This window comes from Carcharhinus amblyrhynchos, chromosome 27, assembly GCF_965287045.1.
Source record: "Carcharhinus amblyrhynchos chromosome 27, sCarAmb.v2.hapA, whole genome shotgun sequence".
NCBI lineage: Eukaryota > Metazoa > Chordata > Chondrichthyes > Carcharhiniformes > Carcharhinidae > Carcharhinus > Carcharhinus amblyrhynchos.
The window spans coordinates 7963486-7984389 of record NC_137350.1 but is presented as its reverse complement, the minus strand read 5'-3'; the positions used below and the strand labels follow the sequence as shown (position 1 = coordinate 7984389).

The following is a 20904-nucleotide window of genomic DNA, read 5'->3' as shown; positions in this document are numbered from 1 at the left end:
AGGGCCTGTTGGAGAGTAGTCGGTGGTGGGGGGGGCGGGGGGCGGGTGGGTACCTGCTGCCACTCTGCAAGTGGGATGGGTGGGAGAGGGGGGGAGGAGAATGATCAGGGCTCACCATTGCGGGGAGGGCAGGGAGGTCCTGCTCATGGAGGAGGTCAGGGCTGGACATTGTGGCAGGGGGGTGGGGGGGGTGGGGCAGGTGGTTTGAGTCTTTGCAGTCTTTGAGTCTTTGTATTTAGCTTAAGTTTAAGCACATACATAGCCTTGAGAGGAAACCCCCTTCTACAATTTGGTGCTGCGAGCAGGGTCAAATTGTCGACGAGGGCTTCCTCTCAAGGCTATGGATAGCTACTAAAGCTAATACAAAGGCTCACAATGCAGTGTAGTGATGTTGAGGACATGACTTTATTTAACCAAACGGTCAAATGGGAGAATGATATGAGCAAGCTCTGCACTCAGTAGAAATGTGGGCAGCCAGATATCAGTTGGAAGAACAATGTCTCTGTGAAGGCAATTGTACATTCCCAAAATCATATTGTCCACCTTTCCAGTGGGCATTATCCAATAAATATTAATACAAATCAGTCAATAATGGTCTTGCCATTAGCGCCAACACACATCATGATCTAATGGGATTTCATTTGTTCTTAAATACGGATGTTACCTCCCTTCTGTTGCTCAGCAATATGGGATGCTGGACAGTGAAATGATTCCCATCGGATTAAACCCACGTGACTCTCATCCGACCCTGAGAAATTCTTCATGTCTGCTCACCACCTGCGTTATCTCTTGGAATTGTATGACTCTATTCATAAGGCTAACATTGGTAGCCATCTTGTTCCCGACCACTGCTGATATCACCACTACTTTACTGAATCTATTGTTCCTTCCCTCTCAGTATTTTGTCACTGACTGACGTTTTACAAAATGTAACCAAAAGCAAAATACATCCACCTTGTAAATTCAAAATATATGTGTTAAATGAGAAATATTTGATTTGACTTATTATTGTCACATGTATTAACATAGAATGAAAAGTATTGTTTCAAGTGCATACCATTCATAGAGAAGGAAATGGGAGAGTGCAGAATGTAGTGTCACAGTCATAGCTAGGGTGTAGAGAAAGATCAAATTAATGCGAGGTAAGTCCATTCAGAAGTCTGACAGCAGCAGGGAAGAAGCTGTTCTTGAGTCAGTTGGCATGTGACCTCAGACTTTGTATCTTTTTCCCAATGGAAGAAGGTGGAAGAGAGAACGTTCGGGGTGTGTGCGGTCCTTGATTATGCTGGCTGCTTTGCAGCGGGAAGTGTAAACAATGTCAATGGATGGGAGGCTGGTTTGCGTCATGGATTGGGCTACATTCATAGCCTTCTACAGTTCCTTGTGAACTTGGGCAGAGCAGGAGCCCATACCAAGCTGTGATACAACCAGAAAGAATGCTTTCTCTGGTGCATCTGTAACAGTTGGTGAGAGTTGTAGAAGACATGAAAAATTTCCTCAGTCTTCTGAGAAAATAGAGGCATTGGTGGGCTTTCTTAACTATAGTGTTGGCATGGGGGGACCAGGACAGGTTATTGGTAATCTGGACACCTAAAAACTCGAAGTTCGCAACCCTTTCTACTTCATCCCTGTTGATGTAGACAGGGACATATTCTTCTTTGGTTGGCTTACGTTCCCATAATCCAACATCATTCATTCTAAAGTTAGTATCGTGTTGGTGTTCCTGAATGGTTATGTATTTCTTAACTTAATTTGCCCCACCTACATCAGTCACTTAATTTTGTTCTGGGAGAATCCTGGCCAAGCATGTTGCTGTCAGCACAGATCATCAAGATGAAATGCTAACTGCTTCTCAATTTACAGATGCTGCCAGACCTGCTGAGTAAATGCAGCATTTTTGTTTTTGGAATCATCTCATACACCTCAGCTAGATCACTCTTTAAATTCGGGGGAACACAGACCCTTGGATTTGGAGCAGGATCTCAAAATAGCCAGCTAGCAGAACCTTCCTAAAGCAGTGTATAATTACTCAACTCAGGAGTCTGGTGCAAGCTCTGGGACCCCAATGAAACTTGGAGAGAGCAATGGGAATTACAGCTGCAAATGCTCCACCCACTTGTACCAGACAGAGAGCAATCTAGCTGACCATCCTTAAAGCTTCTCAGCGAAATCCTGAGTGCACTCAGTTTTTGAGGTGACAGAAAAGGCATTTATATTTGCCCAAGAAACTTCCAATCTATTGCTGGTTGTGCAGAGCCCCGTCCACTTAATCATCCCCACTCCCACCCCACCTCAGTTAGATTACCTCTCCACCCCATTTAACCAAACTTGACATTTAAAGGAATGTCTCTTTATGTCGCTAATGTGTTTTGGGGGGGGTGGGATTTGAGGTTGCAGTTGAAAGATAGGAGGATGGTATGGACCTTTTAATGAAAATACTATTACTCCTCAATACTCAATTGAGTTTCAATTCTGGCCTCGGGTCACTGTTTGTGCGGAGTTTGCATGCTCTCCCTGTGACTGCATGGATTTCCTCTGAGTGCTCTGGTTTCCACCCATACTCCAAACATGTGTGGGTTAGGTTGATTGACCATGCTAAACTGATCCTTAATGTCAGGGGTCATTAGCAGAGTAATTACATGCGGTTGTGCCGATAGGACCTGGGTGGGATTGTTGTCTGTGCAGACTCGATGGGCCGAATGGCCTCCTTCTACACTGTAGGGCTTCTATGATTCTAACATTTTAGAGCCATGAGTGACCTATCAATCCTCAAAAAGATCATGGGTAGAGTTGTATTATAAGAGTTACAAGTATTTCAGCCAGACCCTGGGGTATCTGCTACAGTGGCTGCAGCTCTGCCTGTAATCCAACCCAAAGATTCAGAACAGAATACCAGCTCCTCACCCTCCTCTGAAAATTCCCTGGACTTTACTTACAGCACAGAGACAGGCCACTTAGCTCAACATGTTAATGCTGTGGTTTAAGCTCCTATATCTCTTCATCTAAACCTACACTTCTTTCCATCTCTCATGTCTATCCAACTTCCCTTAAATGCATCTATGCTATTGGCCTTGACCATTCCATCTGAGAATGAGTTCCACTTGCAGGTTCACTTGTTGGGCAAAGAAGTTTCTTGTGAATTCCCTATTGGATTTATCAGTGACTGTCTTATAGATTGTCACCTGGAACTGTGCTACCATGTGGACTAAAGTTTGGATGAATGGTGAAGTCTTTGATCTCCAAGAAGATTGCGCATTCCACATCACGACTACTATCGACGCCGCAAACTGCCGGATCCAAATGGAGAGGATCTCCAAGAAGATTGCGCATCTAATCAGTAATCTGTAAACTGTCTGTGCTGTTATATGCTCTGTCTGAGGCCAGAACTCTCCATTTACCTGACAAAGGGACAAACCCCGAAAGCTTGTGAGATTACTATCAAATAAATTGGTTGGACTTAAACCTGGTGTTGTCGGACTTCTTACAAAGTTTAACATTGTCTGTCCAGCAATGGTAACCTGTGAGGTTCTCATTTGGCTCCACGAAGCATCAATTTTCTCGGTCGTTTGTGCTCTGAGTGAGGGTCAATTTCATCAGCTACGTTTCCTCATTGTGGGTCTTCCCAATCGTACCTTGTTTTGTTTCCTAATAGGGGGAAATGGTTGGGCACTCCCATGGCAACATCTTTTATCCTGACAGCCACCCAGTAGGATCTGTGTACACCCGACACTGCAATGAGAGATTCCTGTCAGAGGGAGAGCAGTCTAAGCATTCATGAGACCTGCTTTCATAAGAATATTCCACTTCACCAAATATCCACAGGTTAAAGCAAAATGTGACAACCCACAGCATTTATTTTGTAAATATAAAATTGTTTCTCTGAATGGAAAGACTGCATGTTATTATTGGCAAAGTATTAAGTTACCAATACCAGTAAAAAGCTACTCAGTTGGTATTTTGGATACATTCCTTTTGTGTGGGATGTCAGTGTTGAAGAAATAATTGCACCTTTCTGTATTGGCTATTCCGCGTTTGCGCCATGCATTCACGGATAAGGTACACTGCAGGTAGATGGAGGAGTAAATGTGTGAGGCCTGGTGACTGCTGTGAGGTCTCATTAAATGTGAATGTGTTAGAGAATCTGTTCTATTGTGTCATAGCTCTCTGACGACAGCTCCTGTCCAGTAGAGCTCCAGCTATTCAAAATTGTACAAACTAAAGTTCCACGTAACTTTAGTTAGGCCGCATTTGGAATATTGCGTGCAAACAAAGAACAACACAGCACGGGAAACAGGCCCATCGGCCCAACGAGCCCGCGCCGCCATTTTAACATTGTGAGTGCCCTCCTCTACCTATGACCTTTGTCTACGCCTATTGAGGAAGATTGAGGGAAGACTAATTTAGGGACAATTTGTTACACCAATCAGCCTAAGAGCACGTTTTTGGGGTTCTGGTCTGGTGCAGTTCTGGTCATCAGAAGGACGTGGATGCCAAAATGTGTGGGTTAGGTGGATTGGCCATTACCCCTTAGTGTCAACACAGCCCAGCTTGGGTAAATGTATGGGGTTAGGGGGATAGGGCCTGGGTGGGATTATGGTCAGTGCAGATTCGATGGGCCGAATGGCCTCATTCTGCACTGTAGAATTCTATGATTTGGAGAGGGTGCAAAGAAGGTTTACCCGTATGTTATCTGGTCTGGAGAGTTTTGGATATGAGGAGAGGTTGGATAAACTCGTATTGTTTTCACTGGAAAGATGGAGGCTGAGGGGGTAACCTGATAGAAGTGGACAAAATTATGAAAGGCATAGATAGGGTTGACAGTCAAAGGCTTTTTCCCAGGGTGGAAGGGTCAACTACAAGAGGGCACAGGTTTAAGGTGAGAGGTGGTAAGTTTAGGGGCCATGTGTGGGGAATGTTTTTCACTCAGAGGAGCACACTGTCAGTGGAGGGGGTGGAAGCAGACACATTAGTAATATTCAAGGGGCATCTTGATAGACACATGAGCAGATGGCAGAGGGATAGAAACCGTATATTGGCGCAGGCTTGGTGGGCCGAAGGGCCTGTTCCTGTGCTGTATTGTTCTTTTCTCACTCTACCCAATATAATGTTGGATCTGAACTCCAGGAAAACATGCCTTATTGCAGCAGTGTCTATTTAACCATTTCCCGCAGTAGACGTGATCTCTCTGAGGGAGCCATGATGTGGAGATGCCAGGGTTGGCATGGGGGTGGGCACAGTAAGAAGCATCACAACACCAGGTTAAACCAGAGACTTCTTTCTCTGAGGAAGGTTAACTTTTTGATAGTAATTTGCGTTGAGTGTTCTGCACTGTAATCCACGTCTACTGGTGTTGAGTGGAGATTACTACATTTACAATCGGCAGGCATGTTTAATGGGTGCTTATGTCACAGAATATGTTCTAGGCTGGAAAGGACAATGTACACACCCACTGTTCCTCCCAGTCCACCGGGAGGTAGTCAATTATGGATTTAACTAAACAAGAAAGAGGCTTCTAAACAACTCCACTACAAGACATGAATGGCAATGTCCTGTTACTGTCCGCTCAGACCACACTTGCAAGTGAGATAATCATAATATTAAACAATTCAAGGAAAACTGTGAGGAAATTGTAGCAACTGATGACTTTGTAGTCCAGCACTTGCAATAGGAGTAATCCATTGCAAGTGCTGAGAGAGCATCTCGTGGGCACCTGGCCAATGGCTTTTCCTTTACGACAGATACAGAATCAAAAACTGTGCCAGCAACTATCTTAACAAATGTGTTCTCTGCAAGTGTGACTTTCACTCGGAGAAATGGTCTAGCCCGTCCAAAGGAACCATTTTTTGTATTCGTCAAGAAAACAGGTCCATGGGCTAGAAATTGGTCTCATTGCTTTGCCTGTGAAGGGGCCCAGTTCCAACACGTAATATCCCTGGTCAGTCTCGGGGTACCATATTTAAATAGGCATTTGGACAGGCACCCGTTGCATCTCCCTGAAACAAGCGTAAAATTCCTTTCATGTCCAAATAAGTGGCCTAATTTCCATTTCAGGGTCCATGTATTAAATTAACGAGCAATGGGAGGAGCAGGCCCTGAACCAGTGCAGCTCAGGATTGCCACTGGGCAACCACCAAAAAAGGGATCAGAAAATCCTGCCCAAGAAGTAATCAAAAAGGCTAATAGGATGCAGGCTGTATGTCAAGGTGATTGGAGTACAAAAATGCAAAAGTTATCTATCCTTCACTGTGTGAAATCTTGATTAAACCCCATTCCCCTCTTGGAACTTGGGAGTTCAGTGCCCTGATTATGTCAGGGTCCTCACCCTGCCCTGTGTCTGCACTGCCAACACAACTTTATCTTGAAATGTAGATCCTCTAATTAAAGCAGAAGCGAGCTCTATGCCCAGTAAATAGAGCTGCCAGGAGGCAGGAGCTGATTCCAAGTAAAATCCTCAAAAGCAGTCGTGACTGGGGTTGCCATTACCTTGCAGAATAGGGCAAGCAGAAGATCAGAAGGCCAGCAAAAGTGGCTGAACAATCAATGAGAAGGTAGCAATAGGCCCACTCTAACAGAGTAACCATTTTTGCCAAAAACCTTCTTCAGCATAAACATCACTAGATGGATCCCCATCTTGCATCGGACTGCCATGCACTGAAGCTGTTTGGATTTTGCTGATCTGGCACAGTGCCACAGTGGTTAGCACAGCTGTCTCACAGCGCCAGGGACCCAGGTTCAATTCTGACCTTGGGTCACTGTCTGTGTGGAGTTTGCACATTCTCCCTGTATCTGTGTGGGTTTCCTCTGGGTGCTCCGGTTTCCTCCCACACTCCAAAAATGTGTAGGTGAGGTGGATTGGCCAAGCTAAATTGCCTCTTAGTGTTGGGGATTGGCAGGCTAAATATATGGAGTTACTGGAATAGGGCCTGGGTGGGATTGTTGTAGGTGCAGACTTGATGGGCTGAATGGCCTCCTTCTGCACTGTAGGGATTCTAAGATTCTGTGATTTGGAAATCACCTTCTGACTCTCCCCAACCCATCAACAAGTTCCTCAAGAAACTTAACAGGAAATTAATCTGAGGCAAGCAGTTTCCAAACTCCTCTTATCCCTCACACCCTTGCTTTGAAAACAGCAATGACTCCCAAATGCATTGGAACACTGGCACGCCTTCTGACAGTGCGGATTTCATATCCTGCCTCATGGACAATTGAAATTCAATGGTGGCACAGTGGTTAGCGCTGTTGCCTTGCATCGTCAGGGACCCAGGTTCGATTCCTGGATTGGGTCACTGTCTGTGTGGAGTCTGCACGTTCTCCGCATGTGTGCATGGGTTTCCTCTGGGTGCTCTGGTTTCCTCCCACAGTCTGAAAGACATGTTGGTTAGGTACATTGGCCATGCTAAATTCTCCCTCAGTGTACCCGAACAGGTGTTTGAATATGGCAACTAGGGGATTTTCACAGTAATTTCACTGCAGTGTTAATGTAAGCCTACTTGTGACACTATTAGATAAACTTAAACTTAATAAAGGGTTAAACTGTGAAGGTAGGTCACATAAATCTGGCTTCTAATATCTTGCTTTGTGATGATTACAGGGTGATCCAATCAAGGTCTTTCAGATTATAAAAACTTTCAATCAGGAAGATATAATCTATTTCCACTGCTGAGGGAAACCCAGAATGTGGAGGTGTGGAGGTGTGGGGAGTGGCGGGGGGGAGAGGCGATATCTGTAAGTTACAGCAAGGCTATTTAGGGGATACCACATCTTTATACAGAGTGTAGTGTAAGTCCAGAATTCTCTCTCCCTAAAAAGCTGTGGATGCTGGCAGTTAATTAATATTTTACAGACTTGGGATTGATGGGTTTTTAATGGCTAATAGTATCATGGGATTTCAAACTAAGCGGGTAAATGGAGTTAGGGTGGAAGATGCTAACCAGCTTACTCCTGCTCCTTTGTAAAAGATTTAATGGACTGACCAGTGCACCGCTGTTCCTATTTTTTTATTCATCCGTGGGATGTGGGTATAACTGGCTAGGCCAGCATTTATTGTCCATCTTTAATTGCCCTTGAGAAGGTGGTGATGAGCTGTACTTTTGAACAGTATGTGTGGTCTCGGTATATCCACAGCGCTGTTAGAGTGGGAGTTCCGGGATTTTGACCCAATAACAGTGAAGGAACAGCAAGTTACTCCCAAGTCAGGATGGGAAGTGGCTTGGAGGAGATCCAGGTGGTTGTTTTCCAATATATCTGCAGCCCTTGTCCTTCTCGATGGTCATGAGTTTGGAAGGTGCTATCTAGGAAGCCTTGGTGAGTTCCTGCAGTGTATCTTGTAGATGATACACACGGCTGCCATTGTGTGTTAATGGTGTAAGGAGTGAATGTTTGTGGGTAGGATGCCAATCAAGAAGGGTGCTTTATCCTGGATGGTATCAAGAACAAAGAACAACCCGGCACGGGAAACAGGCCCTTCGGCCCAACGAGCCCGCGCCGCCATCAAGGGTGGGGTATTGTTGGAGCTGCATTCATCCAGGCAAATGGAGAGTATTCCATCATACTTCTGACTTAAGTTTTGTTGACAGTGAACAGGGGAGTTAGGAAGTGAGCTAATTGCCACAGGATTCCTAGCCTTTGATCTGCTCTTGTAGCCACAGTATTTATATGGCTTGCCCAGTTCAGTTTCTGCTTAACGGAATCCCCTAGGATATTGATAGTGGGGGATTCAGTGATGGTAATGGCATTGAATGTCATGGCCAATGGCGAGATCCTCCCATGTTGGAGATGGTCATTGCCTGGTACTTGTGTGGCACAAATGTTACTTGTCAGCCTAAGTCTAAGTCTTGCTGCATTTGAGCATGGACTGCTTCAATAACTGAGGAGTTGCGAATGGTGCAATCATCAGTGAACCTCTTCACTCTGACCTTATGACGGAAGTAGGGTCGTTGCTGAAGCAGTTGAAGATGGTTGGGCCATGGACACTACCCTGAGGGACACCTACAGTGATGTTCTGGAGCTGAGATGACTGACCTCCAACGGCACAACGACCTTCCTTTGTGCCAGATATCACTCCAATCAGTGAAGAAAGAAGGACAAGTTTGAAGGACTGACTAGCCTATTCCTGTTGCTATGTAATCCCCCTCACAGCCTCATCAAGCAGCAGTGACTTCAAATTATTTGGGCGTTGCGGGCTGTTGGCCAGAGATTCAGGCTCCCTTTGAAGTTTTTATAAGTCAACTTAATAGATTAAAGAGGTTCTCAGTTTAGTATAAACTATCAGAGTAACTAGTAGGTAGCAGCAACAAAGGCCAGAAGCTTCTGGTTTTTGGTCTTTTCATATGGAACACAATATTCCCCACAAAATAATAAAAGGACCTTGGCCAAAGACCTGATATTCCAGTCCTTTCCACTAGCAGGATCTTCCAGTCCCGTCAATGGTGGCTCTATCCACAGTGCATTCCCTGATGGCAGGTGACGGGGACCACACAAACCCCAATAAATATTGGCAGGACTTGAAGATCCCTGGCCACTGGTGGTTTGTCTCTGTAATGACTTCAAAGAGGTTGACCTATTGGAATATGAACTCCCCTGATTAAGGAGTCAATTGATGGGCCAAAGAGGGAGTCTTTTCCTTGTATCTAATCAGGAGTGTCAGTTCCTCTGACACTCCTGAAGGTAGACTGCTGACTGATAGCACTCTGTGCACTGTTATTGGAATTGTAAATAAAGGAATTCTGGAGAAGGGACTTCTGCCTCTGAAGACTTACTACAGTCTCCACCATCAGAAAATATGCCATTGGGAAGGGGACTCACACTGTAACATCCCATCCCTTCTGTTAATTAATTAGCAGATGGAAATAGTTACGGGCACACAGCATTTCATTCAATGCTTCTATTCCCACTCAATGATTAATGACTTGCTTTTCCGGATTAGTTTCAGGTTTGTGAATCTGCAATCACAATTATAAAATCAACTCCCCACTCCTCCCACTGAACATCCCTCGTCAACTGGAAATAGTGGAGAAAATTTCCTCGTTGTATTTTCAGCTGAGTTGCAGGAAATTCCATGACACTCGGGGTGAGCTGGGCATACACGGCTTCTTTCCGGCAGATTTGGACACATTCCATGACATTTCTGAGCTCTCCCCACCCTCATGCGCTATTTCCAAACTAAACTGTTTCAGTAAGCATTTACACATGTTTTCTTTGGCATTCAACCCCCCACACAAGTTGTATTGATAGGGTATCTAGAGAGAACAGTTTTTTTCTGCACAGGCCATAGTTCCTTCATTTGATGCTTAAAGGAAGTCTAGAAAGGAGGAGGCAAGGAATGATCAAGAGGAACATCACCTCAGTATTGCTGGAAACTATTGCTCCAATACTGTGGGAATGTGGATGGGAACATAAGATCACACAATAGGTTCAGATAAAGAAGACCTTTCAACCCAACTGATCTGATCCTTTCAGAATATCAACCCTCTTAACTGTCATGGCTGTTTCTTAACTGACTTCAGTGTCCTGGCCTCAGCCATTATCCGTAGAAGCCCATTCCAGCTGTGAATCATCCTCTGTGTGGAGAAACACATCCCGTTTTTAACCTTTCACCATCTTGAATTTGTGCTCTCTTTTTGTATCGGATAATGTTGTCGCTGGTTTCTTTTCTCTAGTCTGTTGCCTATGTGATATACTTCCCGTATAGGCCTCTTTGGAACTGAAGGGTTTTGGTTTATTATGTAATGCCTTTGTAGTTCATCTTTCTAACACTAGGGGCAGAATTCTCCCATAAGTCCACTGGTGGATTAAATGGCGGGCGGATAGAGGAGAATTCGGCGGGAGTTCAAAAATCGGTGTTATGTTGGCATGAATTTCCCGCTGGATCTTCCACTGGTGCCCTCTGTGTGTTCCTGGAGATCCATCTTCCCTTTCAGGAGGTCCATCTTATTTCTTCAACACTGGGCAGTGACCCAAATGACTTGCTTGTTATGGAGAAGACAACTCCTCCATCCAGACCTTCAGTGTGCCAATCAAAATCCTCAGCGAATGTTCTCTAACAAGGTTGTGCATTCTTCGTTCTTTCCCAGGTCACACAATTCACTTCTCTTTTAAAAATGCAGCCTATGTTTAAGAAGCACGATGACACAGTGGTTAGTATGGCTGCCTGACAATGCCTTGGACCCAGGTTCGATTCTAGCCTTGGAATTGTCACAATGATAAGTCAACCCTTTGGAATTGTTGTTGCCTAACTGAGTTAGTGTATCTTTATACAGGGTATGTTTTTAATTATAAATAATCCATATTGCTTGTGTTTTATAAGCAGATATTTTTCTGGTTTACTCCAAAGCTGGGCTGGTCAGCTATATTCATGTGACAGGGGACAGCACGGTGGCACAGTGGTTAGCACTGCTACCTTACAGCACCAGGGAACCAGGCTTGATTCCAGCCTTGGGTCACTGTGTGAAGACTGCACATTCTTCCTGTGTCTGTGTGGGTTTCCTCTGGGTGCTCCGGTTTCCTCCCACACTCCAAAAATTTGCAGGTTAGGTGGTTTGGCCATGCTAAATTGCCGCTTAGTGTCCCAAGATGTGTAGGTTAGGGGGATTAGTGGGGTAAATACTTGTGATTACGGGGATAGGGAGTGCCGGAGAGTCAGTGCAGACTCAATGGGCCAAATGCTCCCCCTTCTGCACTGTGGGGATTCTATGATTCTAAGCTATGAATGATATTGAATTCAGCTCTAGGAGGCAGGCAGACAAGGGAGGGTCATGGGGAGCTCTGCACTGATGGAATGATGGCAATAACCAGGCCATACAAGGCCTGTGTACTTTCACTGACCTCGTAGACAGTTGGATGTTCCAGCTTGTTTCAAAACATGTGACAGCACTGTAATCACAGAGACATGAAGTCAACAAATTGCTACAGTGCAGTGCAGAAGAAAGTTATTTAGCCCATCTGCTCTACACTGACTCCCTCTGATACAGCATCTTATCCAGCCCCTATCTCTGTAACCCCACATATATATGCCACTAATCCACCTAACTTACTCATCTTGGTGTGGGGATGCATTGGACTGGGTTGGGCACAGTAACAAGTCTCAAAAACCAGGTTAAAATCCAACGGGTTTATTTGATAGCACAAGCTTTTGGAGTGCTGCCCCTTCATCAGGTGAGTGACTTGGGACTTTAAGGGGCAATTCAGCATGGCCAATCCACTTCACCTACACATCTTTGGAGCGTGGGAGGAAACCAGAGCATCCGGAAGAAACCCACACAGACACAAGGAAAAACGTACAAACTACACACAGTCACCCAATTGACCGGGTTGGAATTGAACCCGGATCCCTGGTGCTTGAGGTAGCAGTGCTAACCATGTGCCATCGTGCTGCCCCATGTCACATGAATATAGCTGACCAGCCCAGTTTTGGAGTAAACCAGAAAAATATCTGCTGATAAATCACAAACAATACAGATTATTTATGATTAAAAATGTGCCCTGCACAATTGGTACACTAACTCAATTAGGCAACAACAATTCCAAAGGTTGACTTATCAATGTGACGATTCTTGTGTCAATATATTTCTGTGGTGCATTCAGTGTTATCCACTCACCAGCATCCTCTGCAGAGTCAGATACTGGTTTTACAGAGAGTCTGGAACAGAAACCTGTCTCTCTCTAGAATTTAAACATTTTCCTTGCCAAGTAAACGCAATGGTTGGGATTCTCCCAAAGAAATTCGAAGTGCCGAATTTGTGTAAAAACTGGAGTGACTCCTGCTGGTTTTTAGAGTGGGATTTTCAGAATGAATCTCCCACACTCTGTACCCTGCAGAGTGCCCTAGTGAGATTCACACTGAAAATCAGTGAGCTATTCCCGCTGGAGAGTCCAGCAGCATAGTGCTGAGTGGGTCACTACACATGCGCCGATCTGTCAGAGATGATATCGGCGCATGCGCAGTCACCCTGCACTACCTGCCTCCCGATAGCTGGCCAGCCCCGCAACCCTGTAACGTTCGTCCTTCCAGCCCCCACCTCCCAATCACTGGCCAGCACAGCAACCCCACATTGCTGTCTTTCTGACCCCCCCCACTCCCCGATCGCTGGCCAGCACAGTAACCCATCATCACTGGCCTTCCGACCTCCCAAATCCCAATCGCTGACCAATCCGATGTCCCTCCCTACCTCCCCTGCAGGCCCCACACACCCCTCCACACCACCCACCCCTGCACCCCCTCCCCCCCCCCCCCCCCCCCCCCCCTCCGAATGATCAGCCCTGATCAGCCTTTCCCTCCCTCTGCCACTGATCCCGACTGCAGAGTAGCAGTGGAACCCCGCCCAACTCCACCAATTGCCTCCCCCCCCACCCCGCGGCTGCACTCCCTCGGCACTGCCTGATCTCCAGTGGACAGTGCCAAGGTGCCCCTTAGGCATTGTTAATTGGACAATGCCAGGCCAGGCTGGCACTGCCCAGGGGGAACTCTCCCCATTACCCATGACTTACTGATGAAGCCTCAATGGTCTCTCTTCCCTACAGCGATTTGGCCGCCAGCTCCCCGTTAGTGGGGAGCAGGAGTAAACCCCGCTGGAGTGAACCACTCCTGGTGGTGGGGGTTGGGGGATGGTGGGGGGAGAGGGGTGAGGAGATGCTAGCGGGCCTGGAAAGTTCAGTCCCAGGCTAGCTAATGGGATTTCAATTCAAATGTAAATATGGAAATCAGCTCCACGGTGCAGAGCTGATGACGCCAAAAAATTGGTGCTGGATACGCATAGATGCTGTGGTGCTCAGTGGGAAGACCACTACTCTGCTAAATGTCTCCCGGCAATTGCCGGTGTTTGGGAACGGAGGGCAGGTTTCATTCTCTCCAAAGTCCTGTTTTTCAGCCAGTTGAAGGCATGGATTAAGAACATAGGAAGCGAGCTGGGTCATTGTGAATCGAGTCAGTTTGCCAGCTCGTCAGACAAGCAGCTCACCATTTTTTAATTTGAATTTCCAACAATTTTGCCACACCGCTGGGTTCCCAGGGAAATACTTATTCTTCTTTTAAACATTTTAATTTATTGTCCTTTTCGTGCATATAATGGAATTAATAATCTACTAATGGTCATGAAACCATTGTCGGCTGTTGGAAAAACCCATCTGGTTCACAAATGTCCTTTAGGGAAGGAAATCTGCTGTCCTTACCTGGTCTGGCCTACATGTGACTCCAGAGCCACAGCAATGTGGTTGACTCTCAACAGCCCTCGGGCAACTAGGGATGGGCAATAAATTTGGCCAGCCAGTGACACCCATGTCCCACGAATGAATAAAAAATGTTTTTCCAATCTTTAAGGAACATAGGAATTGCTAGATGGTAAAAGATTTGTTTGTCTTTGAACATCCTAGCAGTAGAATCATAGAATGGTTGCAACACAGCATGTAGGCCATGAACAATAAATGCTGGCGACCACTCTCTGTCAATTAGTTTATAATAGACACCCCCAGATGTAGATATTATTTTTCGTAGTATACTTTTCATTGGTAAAGATTTAAATTGAAGATTTAAGGAAGATGGATTTGCTTGGACTGATTGCTCACAGCTAAATCTTACCTAAAAGCAAAATGCTGCGAATGCTGGAGATTTGAAATAAAAACAGGAAGAGCTGGAAACATCCAGCAGGTCTGGCGGCATCTGTGGAGAAAGAAAGAGAGTTTTGAGTCTGATAGGCCTGAACATCCCTGCAGTGGCAATCGGAGTGGGATTGTCACTCCGCTCAATTATTTATCTAGAACTCCAACTGAACCTTTCATGTCCGACATTCCAATTTAGGCCGGACGAGAAGTGTGGAGGGCAACACGATCCTGAGGCTTTCAGTCGAGGGCTGCAGAGTCGGAGGTAAGGAAGCCCACATCCCTATTTTTATGGCATTAACTGTTTGCAAGATAAGGGGGCAGGATTATGGAAGGGGGGGGGGGGCGGACAGATGTTCAGGAAGACATTCAGGGGGTGATCTGTCGGATTGGTTGGAGAGGGTGTTATTTTGTAAGGGGAATGTCTGATGATCAGTGGGGGATGTTGGATGGTCAGTGGAGGTGGTATGGATCAGCTGTTCGGGGGGACGGTTGAATTGTTGAGGAGGGTGTCAGTGGGGAGGGGAATGGGGCTGGGTGGTTGGAGGTGATGGTCGGCAGATTAGGGAAATCCATGGGGGGTCAGAATTGGGGCTCAATACAGTTATTCAGGAGTCAGAAGTGATTTTATTTTTTCTAACTTCTCCAGGGTAACTACTCCTGTAAGACAGTTGGAACCATTCAAACACCGCAATTTAAATTGTACTTTTTGACGAATCTGAATGCAACAGCCCAGGCAATTTCCAGGCAATCCTTACTTGGGGACCTCTGGGAAGGGTAGGAATCCCCACCACATCTTTGGACAGTTGTGATGCTCCAGAGCCTGGAAGTTATGGGTGTTACTGGTTTTCTTCAGAACAGAACAAATCTAAGATTTATTTTTATCGAGCTTAATTCCTAGGGAGGATATGTTTACTGGATTTATTCAAAAGATAACATTAAAAATCAGGATTTGACTATTATTGGTAGTACAAATTATGCCATCAATCTGAACTATTGTTTCCCACTGGATATTTTCAATCCACCGCAGATATTGGAGGACATTATGTTCATAGAATAGAATGAATCATAAAATCCCCACAGTGCAGAAGGAGGCCATATGGTCCATTGAGTCTGTACCAACTTTCAGTCAGAGCATCTTACCCAGGTCCACTCCCGCCATTCCTGGGATCCTCAGCCATAAGTTTCCCACCCTTTGGTTCTCCGCTCCTGGGCACGAGTGAGCCTAACGCTGCAAATGTGGGGGAGAACTGGCTTGTGATTGGATGAGTTGTTCCACGCAAAATCTCCCATTCCAACTTATCTGTTTGACTGGGATTTTGAAAACTGGCACCAAATGCCACACAAAGAGGCTTCATGAGTCACAGTTAAAGTCCAACAAGTTTATTTGGTAGCACGAGCTTTTGGAGCTTTGAGTCACTCACCTGATGAAGAGGCAATGCTCTGAAAGCTAGTACTACCAAACAAACCTGTTGGACTTTAACCTGGTGTTGTGAGACTACTTACATAAGAACATAAGAAATAGGAGCAGGAGTAGGCCATCTAGCCCTTCGAGCCTGCCCCACCATTCATCAGTCCAATGCCAGCAACTCCACTTCATGAGTCACAGCAGGCCTGTGTTAATGTTAAATCGGTTGGACTGAAACCTGACGTTGTCAGACTTTTTACTGCCTGTACATTGGACAGGCCTGAGTGACTCGCCTGATGAAGGGGCAACGCTCTGAAAGTTCGTGCCACCAAATAAACCTGTTGGACTTTAACCTGGTGTTGTGAGACTTCTTACTGTGACTCATGAAGCTTCTTTGTGTGGCACCTGGGGCCAGTTTTCAAAATCCCAGTCAAACAGGTAAGTTTGAATGGGAGATTCTGCATGGAACAATTCCTCCAATCTGGAAGAACAAGGACAGCGGATCTATGAGAACACAATCACTTGCAAGTTCCCCTCCAATTGTGACTTGGAATTATCTCGCCGTTCTTTCACTGTCACTGAGTTAAAATCCAGCAAATCCCTTCCTAACAGCACTGTTGATTTACCTACGCCATGTGGACATGCAGCAGTTCCAGAAGGCAGCTCACCACCAACTTTTCAAGAGCAATCAGAGATGTGAAACAAATGCTAGCCCAGCTAGTGACATCCATACCTCCCTGAATGAGTACATTTTAAAAGTTGTTGTCGGAGCTGTGTGCTTTGCATGGATTGTCAGAGTTACATTCCCTTTCTTTTTATTAATGAAGGTAATGTCTTTCTGACAATTGAATGGTGATCCTTGCACTATAAAAGGAGAAGTATACGTGCAGACCAGAGCTTGAGGACGCTCTGATTCGATTCTGCACTGCATGAGAATTTGCTTTCCACTGGGATTGTGGAATATCTCATCGTTATGTTCAGTTCAATTTCTCATTGCTACACAGAACGACCTTTCCGAGGAGCCTCCTTCCCTTCCTCCATTCTATTTTAAATCCATATAATTAGAGTCTTTCATAGTTATCTTCCATCCTTTCTCCAATTCATTTCATATTTGTTCAAATAATTCCATATCAGTTTCCTCCTCTTGGCCAGATGGTCTATAATGATTCCCAGTTATTAATTTCCTTTTGCGTCACACTTTTCCACCCGAACTGACACATATCTCTCACCATCCCAAGTCAAATCTCCTATTTTGATAATATTCAGCGACTCCCTTTCCAGCAGTGTTTCCCCTCCTCCATCTCAGCTGTTGCACCACCTCCAAACCTAAAGTTCTGTTTCATGAAACTTGCCTTTGCTGCAATTCCTTTGTCGAATTAGGATCCTGTCGTTTTTCTTTCTCCTTTTCTCTCCTCTGATCCAGAGGCAAAGACACCGTCAGTAATGATTTGGTGATAACACAAAGTTGGTTGAGAATTTAAGTTGGAAGGAGGGCACAAAGAGGCTGCAAAGAGATGTAGACAGGTTAAATTACCATTGACCAGAACCTGGACTGAACCAGCCATATAAATACAAACAAATGAACAATGTTAGCACTGGATTCAATAGCGGCCTTGGGTGACTGGCTGTATGGAGTTTGCACATTCTCCCCGTGTCTGTGTGGGTTTCCTCCGGGTGCTCTGGTTTCCTCCCACAGTCCAAAGATATGCAGATTAGATGGGTTGGCCATGCTAAACTGCCCCTTAGTGTCCCAAGATGTGTAGATTAGGGGGAATTGGAGTAAACATGTGGGGTTAGGAAGATAAGGTGGGAGTTTGCATCTGGGTAAGATGGGTAAGGGTCAGTGCTGATTTGATAGGCCTAATGACCCCCTTCTGCACTGTAGGGATTCTATGATTTTAAGGAGCAGGAATAGGCCAGTCAGCCCCCAGAGCCTGCTCCACCATGTAATGAGATCATGACCGAACTGAGAGTAACTCAAATCTGCATCCTGTATACCCCTGATACCTATGATCCCTTTACCTATCAAGAATTTATCCACCTCTGCCTTAAAAATGTTCAAAGACTGCTGCCACAAGTTCCAAAGACTTACAATCCTCTGAGTGAAATATTTTTAACCTTAGCTCCGTTTTCAGTGGATGACCTCTTATTTTTAAACAGTGATCCCTAGTTCTAAATTCTCTCACAAGAGAAAATATTCTTTTCACATTCATCCTGTGAAGACCCTCAGGGTTTTACACGTTTCAATCAAGTCATCTCTTACTCTTCCAAACTCCAATGGATACAAGCCTAGCCTGCACAAGACTCAAATCAGGAGTGTGACAGAATATTTTCCACTTGCCTTGATGACTGCACCAACAGTCAACAAGCTCAACACCATCCAGGGCAAAGCAACCCACTGACTGGCACCGCATCCACCACTCTGAACGTTCACTCCCTCCACCATCAGCACAGCGTGTGCCATCTACAAGAGGCACTACAGTAACTCACCAAGGCTCCTTCAACAGCAGCTTCCAAACTCACAACTGTTGCCACCGAGATGGTCAAGAGCAGCAGCCAGTAATGCCAAAATTGAATGAAATAAAAAAACTCACCACTACTGTCACATTTATCCTCATTTATTTATTTGATTAATTAACTAGTTGCCTATTTGCTTAAGAGCAGCAACAGCAAGGTAGTCTCCTGACCTGGAGACTCCCAATTTCTGGAGGTAAAATAACAAGGGTCCTTCTTCCTCTAACCCTAATTCTTACTTGCCCCAAATTCACAAATTTATCACTTGGCTTACGGAACACTGTTTCCCTATCACTCTGTGCTTCATACTACATTGATACATACACTTCAAGATGTTCTGAGGTTGTGAAAGGTGCTTTTTCCCCTTTATTTCTTTATTTTCTACATTGTTATATTTCAAGTGGTCAGCGCTATGTTGCTAGTGATATCTGGAAAAGAAATAGTTCAGATCTTAAACAGATTGCAACATCGTGTTATAGATAATAACTAATCTTCCATGGCAATGTCAATGGGAGGAATCTAGTCTTCATTTCAACTGTCACTGGTTGGCAGGATTAATTGGACTTGATTGCAGAGATAGAGCGTAGACCATACATTTTGATATTATAGCTATTTTATAGTATTATTAATTGGAAGCTTGATAGCAAGTGGAACAGTAGAGTTGGTTGGATGATAAAGGATTCTCTGTAGCACAGGCATTGTTATCACAGGCGTTTGATGTAGTTTCAAATGGCCACTGCCTCCATTTAACAAACAGCAAAAGATCCCATACTTGTAAAGGTTGAGTCACAACAGTTCCAGATGACCATGGATTGTGACTGGTGGGTGATCCAACCTGAGGATCACCACACCTCAGGCAATGGGCAGGGTTGAGAAGACGGGGCCCTCATGAATAACCTCAGCCGGTACAGGAATTGAACCCACGCTGTTGGTTTTGCTCTGCATCATGAAAAAACTGTCCAACCAACTGAGCTAAACTGATCTCATACTTATACATAACTAGTAACCTTTCATGGAATTTCATGGAGCAGCATGATGGCACAGTGGTTAGCACTGCTGCTTCACAGCGCCAGGGACCTGGGTTTGATTCCCGGCTTGGGTCACTACCTGTATGGAGTTTGCACATTCTTCCTGTGTCTGTGTGGGTTTCCTCTGGGCGCTCTGATTTTCTCCCACAGTCCAAAGATGTGCAAATTAGATGGATTGGCCATGCTAATTTGCCCCTTAATGTTAGGCTGACTAGCTAGGGTAAATGTATGGGGATGGGATCTGGATGGTGCGGACTTGATGGGCTGAATAGCCTCCTTCTGCACTGTAGGATTCTAGAATTCCACATGGTGAATGAAGACTTTAAACTCAGCAATCATGCTTACATACCTTTGAGGGAAGCAGGTCAGATGGTGGAGATAATTGTAATTCACCCCTATATTTTAATTGTAATTGAATAAAATTTTATTTAAACACAGCAGAGGGATCAGCTACGGGGTCAGAAACCCTGTTGTTTTGTCAGTGGACTATCCTCTGACTCTTTAACTCAACCAGGACATTTACATCCTGCTTCCGAATTCTCTGTCCAATCAGAGAGGGTGGGCAGGATGACATGCAGAATGTGCCAAAGGAAGGATTTCTACTTAAATGGACTGTGGCGGCTTTCGAATGTTAAACAGTACATTAATTTGCGGGACTTCAAAAACCCCAGGAATGGGGAGATCTATATCTATATGGTTGCCACCACTCCCACCTGCAAGCCCACCACACCCCCCCCACCCCGATCTCTGACTCTCACCTGCTTTGCTATCTGAGGGACTGACGTGGGATGATGCTTGTCGTGGTCAGGAGGTGGAGTAATAGCAGGGCTGACTCCCCTAGTGATAGCCACCTTGGTGGCAACTTGCAATGCATTTAAGCCTGGCCCACTGGGAAGGAGATCTTGTCGCTGGAGGCTGCAGACATCAACAATGAGCTACTAAGAAAGCCTGGGCCTCCTAAGGCACCGGTGCTCACACAGGTCTAGGGCGCTGATCCCCTGTTATGCAGTCTTACCTCCTCCCAGCTGGATCTTGATGTCCATCACTGCTGCCCTGTGCAGTGGCATGTGGTTGAGGAGAAAACAGCTGGCAGCTGGTATTACCCCACAGTGCAGAAGGAGGCCACTCAGCCCGTTGAGTCCATGAACTCTCCAATAGAGCATCTTCCCCAGGCACAACAGCCCTCACCTGCCCCATCCTGGCAACCCCACACATCTACCCCCACCCCACCAATCTATATGGCTTGGGACACTAAGGGTAAATGTTGGCATGGCCAATCAACCTATCTTGCACATCTTTGGACCGTGGGAGGAAAACGGAGCACCTGGAAGAAACTCAGACAGACATGGGAAGAATGTGCAA

General features: G+C 45.5%; 1 long non-coding RNA gene across 1 annotated transcript in view; it reads right to left on the bottom strand.

Moving 5' to 3' along the window:
- The window catches only part of LOC145359129 (uncharacterized), a 48970-nt gene extending 31521 nt beyond the window's left edge, over positions 1-17449 (bottom strand). Inside the window, exons 1-2 of the long non-coding RNA XR_013889549.1 lie at positions 17353-17449; positions 14573-14653 (exon numbers count right to left, since the gene is read on the bottom strand). This is a non-coding gene — a long non-coding RNA (uncharacterized LOC145359129). The remainder of the gene's footprint in view (positions 1-14572; positions 14654-17352) is intronic.
- Positions 17450-20904: the final 3455 nt, after the last annotated feature.